Below are 7,569 nucleotides of genomic sequence, written 5' to 3' on the forward strand. Positions count from 1 at the left end.
AGACATTATTATTACTTATAAACTACTTATAATATTTGTAGTCATTAAGATATTATTATTACTTATAAACTACTTATAATACTTGTAGTCATTAAGACATTATTATTACTTATAAACTACTTATAATACTTGTAGTCATTAAGACATTATTATTACTTATAAACTACTTATAATATTTGTAGTCATTAAGATATGATTATTACTTATAAACTACTTATAATATTTGTAGTCATTAAGACATTATTATTACTTATAAACTACTTATAATATTTGTAGTCATTAAGACATTATTATTACTTATAAACTACTTATAATACTTGTAGTCATTAAGACATTATTATTACTTATAAACTACTTATAATACTTGTAGTCATTAAGACATTATTATTACTTATAAACTACTTATAATATTTGTAGTCATTAAGACATTATTATTACTTATAAACTACTTATAATATTTGTAGTCATTAAGATATTATTATTACTTATAAACTACTTATAATACTTGTAGTCATTAAGACATTATTATTACTTATAAACTACTTATAATACTTGTAGTCATTAAGACATTATTATTACTTATAAACTACTTATAATATTTGTAGTCATTAAGATATGATTATTACTTATAAACTACTTATAATATTTGTAGTCATTAAGACATTATTATTACTTATAAACTACTTATAATATTTGTAGTCATTAAGACATTATTATTACTTATAAACTACTTATAATACTTGTAGTCATTAAGACATTATTATTACTTATAAACTACTTATAATATTTGTAGTCATTAAGACATTATTATTACTTATAAACTACTTATAATACTTGTAGTCATTAAGACATTATTATTACTTATAAACTACTTATAATATTTGTAGTCATTAAGATATGATTATTACTTATAAACTACTTATAATACTTGTAGTCATTAAGACATTATTATTACTTATAAACTACTTATAATACTTGTAGTCATTAAGACATTATTATTACTTATAAACTACTTATAATATTTGTAGTCATTAAGACATTATTATTACTTATAAACTACTTATAATACTTGTAGTCATTAAGACATTATTATTACTTATAAACTACTTATAATATTTGTAGTCATTAAGACATTATTATTACTTATAAACTACTTATAATACTTGTAGTCATTAAGACATTATTATTACTTATAAACTACTTATAATATTTGTAGTCATTAAGATATGATTATTACTTATAAACTACTTATAATACTTGTAGTCATTAAGACATTATTATTACTTATAAACTACTTATAATACTTGTAGTCATTAAGACATTATTATTACTTATAAACTACTTATAATATTTGTAGTCATTAAGATATTATTATTACTTATAAACTACTTATAATACTTGTAGTCATTAAGACATTATTATTACTTATAAACTACTTATAATACTTGTAGTCATTAAGACATTATTATTACTTATAAACTACTTATAATATTTGTAGTCATTAAGATATTATTATTACTTATAAACTACTTATAATATTTGTAATCATTAAGACATGATTATTACTTATAAACTACTTATAATATTTGTAGTCATTAAGACATGATTATTACTTATAAACTACTTATAATATTTGTAGTCATTAAGACATTATTATTACTTATAAACTACTTATAATATTTGTAGTCATTAAGACATGATTATTACTTATAAACTACTTATAATATTTGTAGTCATTAAGACATGATTATTACTTATAAACTACTTATAATATTTGTAGTCATTAAGATATTATTATTACTTATAAACTACTTATAATATTTGTAATCATTAAGACATGATTATTACTTATAAACTACTTATAATATTTGTAGTCATTAAGACATGATTATTACTTATAAACTACTTATAATATTTGTAGTCATTAAGACATTATTATTACTTATAAACTACTTATAATATTTGTAGTCATTAAGACATGATTATTACTTATAAACTACTTATAATATTTGTAGTCATTAAGATATTATTATTACTTATAAACTACTTATAATATTTGTAGTCATTAAGATATTATTATTACTTATAAACTACTTATAATATTTGTAATCATTAAGACATGATTATTACTTATAAACTACTTATAATATTTGTAGTCATTAAGACATTATTATTACTTATAAACTACTTATAATATTTGTAGTCATTAAGATATGATTATTACTTATAAACTACTTATAATATTTGTAGTCATTAAGACATGATTATTACTTATAAACTACTTATAATATTTGTAGTCATTAAGATATGATTATTACTTATAAACTACTTATAATACTTGTAATCATTAAAATATGAACAGTTCATACTGAATTTAAAACACATCTTGTACTTCTTCGGCTGACTCCTCAGTGTCCACATTTCGGTCGTCACTGCAGTCAAATATCGATTATATTTTGCTAATGCTAATTCATCATTATATCAATTGACTTTCTTACAACAGAGTTGTAGCTTTAAAGGCCGGTAATAATTGAGACAAACACACTGGTATAGTTAACGAAAAGTGTATTAGCAAAGGTATGTTACAGAAGTGCATGTTGTGATTCTGGCAACATAACTGTCACGAATAACCGCCCAACAATATGTTATATGTAACCATATTTTTAGCCTGTGGGTAAAATTCATTATTTCTAAAATAGGTAGATATTGACTTGTTGCCCACATCAGCAAGATGTGACATGAGGTTGGAAAGTGGAGATGTCCAGCCATCGCCCCTAAAGAAGGGGCACTCTGGCCTAGCGACACTTACCTAGGTATTACCATCGGCTTTTCCCAGTAGGAGCACCTCAGGCAACAATCGATAACCTTGCCCCACCCGAAAGCAGGGAAGAAAGGCCGGAGAAAGTCGACTTTCTAGGTAATTCTCAGACGACGTACCCCAGTGCGACAAGTACTGGACCAGGTTCCGGCCCCGCACCTGTCAGGCTGATTGTGAAGAACGGATTCTTGATTGGTATTTTGTACCTAGTATCCAAGAAAACGAAACAGAAAGGAGATTCATCCTCCCCCATTAAAAATAATGGGAGTGTGAATCAGCTTCATAACAAGAATATAGCTAGTTTATTCGGCTATGTTCATTTAGTTAAACTAAAGTTCAATGATAGGGACAGAGATAAGGAGAGAGGTAGAAAGAAGGAGAGAGAGAGAGAGAGAGAGAGAGAGAGGGGGGAGTTAATGAAAACCACATATCTAGTTAATAGTAAATCTCGTCAGAACTTTTCAAACGCGTCTTTCCAATTCGGTCGCTTACAAGAATGTCGTCGATTTCCTGTTAAGAACGGAATAAGTCGTTTGACACAACCCCCACTAAACTTGTTCACACGCAGAGTCGATTTATCCAAAAAGTCATTCGTCTGAATAGGCTGATCCCCTTGTCTATAATAGATCATGCTTATAACTAACTCCTGCACAAAATATTTTCAACAATATTTCAACTAACTAACGCACCCAACAATATTTAACAACCGCACTTATTCAACAAGAGTTATTCCCACAGATAAAGACGCGTTTAATGTCGTTTGATAAAATAACAATAGAAAACACATATACATAATAGGTCCAGTATCTATTTTTTCTAAATATTTCTGTTTTTATAAATATGTTATGAGAAAAAAATATCTACTTTAATGATCGAGGGTTACTACCCGGCTGACTATAACACGGTCCGTTTTGAAATCAACGTAAACAAGTTCTTTTTGAGACGTCATCAGCATTACTTATCATTACGGTGTTGTTTCGCCGGCCACCTGACATCCATTAACCTTTATCCTCCAGTGGCCTTTAGGCTTTAATAAGCCACGACTTCATTGTAAAACGTAAATAACGCAATGTACTTCCAAAATGTTCCGTCAAATAAAATATGAATTATATTATTTTCTCAGTATATTTAGAAAGACGCTTAGATTAAATATAACACGATAAAAAGCAACGTATCTTCCTGTCATATAGATTAGATTAGGTATATGCGACCTAAGTTCTAATATTGGAAATTTACATATTGATTTGCAAAAGGCCATTTCGTTACTTAACTTTTGATTTCAATTCGGTTACTGTTTCGATTTTAAGAAAATACATACGTCTTGTACTGAGTTGAAATGAATTCTAATTAACAATCAATAATCGGAGGCATGATATATTTTGGACACAGGTCTATTACTTATTGATAAATCTAAAACTGAAAAGAAATGATAAACATTGATTAAGAAACAAGTAAATACAAAATGACGATACGGTGACGAGGGGTTTACTTAAAATCTTAAAGAGAATCGTAAACTTAATCAACTTACAGAAAAGATAGCATGTTGAGCATAAACAATATTGCTAAAAAAATACAGATTGTGCTAAATAAGAGCCGGATTACAAGGGGTTAGATTATTTCACACAAGTTAAGAAGGTAAACAAAGTTTGTTTAAGGGGGGGGGACTCCTTCAGTCTTTGACAGATTATTGATACCCACGAAGTGATGCCCGCAGGCGAAATTTTTGTAGGAGGATGTGCACAATCTCCAACCACACCTCTCTTGAGTCGACATTGTTAAATACAAGTGGCAAGTGAAGTGTGTGAACAGGACGATTGAAAACAAATGCCGAGATAAGCGGAGAGCACATACGGCTCCTAGAATTCTCAAATGGTCACTAACCAGGCTCAACGTTGCTTAACTTCGGTGATCTGACGAGAACCGTTGTGTCAACGCGATTATGTCGTATATAATCATTGTTGAAATGACGTGAGAAAGGAAGTCGTAGTAATTTCGACGTGAAACGGTTCGTCAATGAAGAAAGAAGTAAGCGAAACTTTATATAAAAAAAGGAAGCAGTCGAAAGAAACGGGGCAAAAGACAAAAGAAGAACATTGCCACAGACAAAAATGCCAACATAAGCGGAGAGCACACACAGCGCCTAGAACGGTATAATAATTGTATCGCATAATCGCGTTGACACACCGGTTCTCGTCAGATCACCTAAGTTAAGCAACGTTCAGCCTGGTTAGTACCAGATGGGTGACCATTTGGGAATTCTAGGCGCTATATGTCCTCTCCGCTTGAAGTTTGTTTAGATAAAAGAAATAACACTAAAAGGGACTACTAACATAATTCAATTCTAAGAGAAACGAAAGAGAATCATTCTACAGTCGATGCTTAAAATGTCTTCATCATCATCATCATCATCATCATGCAGTGCGTCAGTTTTGACGATGACTAGTTGGGGCCTCAGTGTTTTATCCCTCGTTGTTGGGGCAGTTTCACTCCATCGCCACAGGACTTTCCACCTTGGCTCTAAACTTTCTTGCGCAGTTTAGGTGCAGTATCTGTTGCGCATCAGATAGACACCTTCTGAACCTACAATGCTCATGTCCAGTGGAGCGAACCCGCGACGACTGGTAACAGAGGAGGCCGCAGCTTCTGGCCGAAAGTAATCTCAGTGAGGTAGCAGTCGCCCTATCGTGTCTGCTACTACGTCTTTAAAGAGAGAGTCAGGCGCCATTTTTAATTTTCCCATACATCGGTAAACACTGTATGTTTTTCAAGCTGAATAAACATGTTACATTAAATAAAAACACTAAAAAAATTATCCAGTTAAGTAGAAAAGTAGATTATCTTGCTTTTGATAACATTTATTTTGTTTTTTGACAACTTTTTCGAATCTATATCTACAGTAATGCAAACCCAAAATATTTTTTAAAAACAGATAATGTATTCCTTTAATTAACAGTGAGAACGGATGAATGAACACCGGAAGTTACATATATTTGACAGCAGTTTTAAAAGTAAAGCCTCGTATTTTTTAACTCAAACAGTTGAAGAGCTATGAAAACGGGAATGCTACGAATAAAACGAGTGACCTTTTGCGCTCCAAAATTTATTTTTCCACGCAGCCACCACTATTCTCAATACATTTTTGCCAGGAATTTAATGACGCATCACTGCTTCTGACACACGTCTCTGACAAGGATTGCTTCCTTAGAGTCTTACACTGTCAATACCTGCAACGGAGAGATGAAACATTTAGGTCATGAATGCATAAGTTCAGTCATTATAACATTACAATTTGCAGTCCCCTCTAAGTAATTTGGGCAAGAATTAAAAAAATAGGAGTTATTACTTTTGGAACGACCCTAGCATGTATATGTATAGGGTGGAACGGTAAAATTGTCGCACTAGAACAGACGACATGGCTCCATTTCCGTTTGATGAAAACCGGTTTTCTTTTTTGCCCAGTTGTGTGAAAATTCCAATTGAAGAGACGCCGCTGTACAACTCATGTTCACTACCGATCCAAGTTATGACAACAGGGTAATTGCACACCCCCAAAATGCAAATCCGGGTGGTTCGACGTTTGGGGTCACAGCTCAACGAAGTTTCCGGTCACAGTTATGGTCTTTGGTCTGGTTTCAAGTCAGGTTCACATCATTCCACCTTAAATCTTCGAAGTCGGCTTGAAAGTCAACACCAAAGTGTACCTGGATGTGCTGAAAAGTGTTGTGATCCCCTAGTACAATCAGGTGGCCGCTGGCAGACTCCGAGTGTGGCAGTAGGACTCAGCGCCGGCCCTCAAGTCCAAATAGACCAAGGCTTTGCTTAGGAATGAGTGATACGGCTCTGTACTCTTTCTCTCACTATCCCTCTCCTTCCCCGACCTGAACCCACTGGACTACTTCGTTTGGTCATACGTCGAGAACATCACCAACATGACCTCCTACAACACCAAAGCCAGCCTGATCGCCGCCATCCACCGAGTATTCGCCGAGCTCCCGTTGACGCTTGTGGAAAATGCATGCTCCCAGTATCGGATCCCTATCGAGATGGTGATTGAGGTTCAAGGCGGCTACATTGAATAGATGTCAGGTCTACTACAAAATCAAGTTACCTGAATTGATTTTTACAATAAAAGTTTTAAAATAAATCTGTAGCGACAAATTTATCGTTCCACCAATTATATATTCTGAAAAGTTATATATATATATATATATATATATATATGGAGAGAGAGAGAGAGAAAGAGAGAGAGAGAGAGAGGCAGACAAACAGACAGACAAACAGATCAACTGGCAGAAAGATAAATATTGTGATAGATAGAGATGACGTACTCAAAAACTTACGAGAAGAAAAGAAAACATAGATGATATGTTTGAATAATAAAAATAAAAAAAACAGCAAAACAAATTTCAGTTTACCCAAACAATTTTATTTTCCACAAAAGAGATTTTATTATTCATGCAATAATGCGATAAATTATACAAAACGAATGTGCACTGGTTGCATCCGATGACAAAAAAATAACACGTTATATGCACACATACCATGCATTAGTGGAATTTCGTAAAAATTATTAAAACGGAATGTACATTGGAGGATTGGCCACACACACACACACACACACACACACACACACACACATACACACACACACACACACACACACACACACGTGTATATGCATATGTGTGCATGTGTGTAAAAGTAAAATGCAGTAAAGAAAACAATTAAACAAAGAAATAAATTTAATAAAA

At 32.1% G+C, this 7,569-nt stretch overlaps 1 protein-coding gene across 1 annotated transcript in view; it reads right to left on the reverse strand.

The window, feature by feature from the left end:
• Positions 1 to 7,417: 7,417 nt before the first annotated feature.
• The window catches only part of LOC145241438 (uncharacterized), a 71,387-nt gene continuing 71,235 nt past the window's right edge, over positions 7,418 to 7,569 (reverse strand). Inside the window, exon 3 of the mRNA XM_080104393.1 lies at positions 7,418 to 7,569. This exon is cut by the window's right edge and continues 10,525 nt beyond it. The gene's annotated coding sequence lies outside the window, so the exon portion shown is untranslated.

This window comes from Euprymna scolopes, chromosome 20 (assembly GCF_053919585.1).
Source record: "Euprymna scolopes isolate OS-2025 chromosome 20, ASM5391958v1, whole genome shotgun sequence".
Lineage (NCBI taxonomy): Eukaryota > Metazoa > Mollusca > Cephalopoda > Sepiida > Sepiolidae > Euprymna > Euprymna scolopes.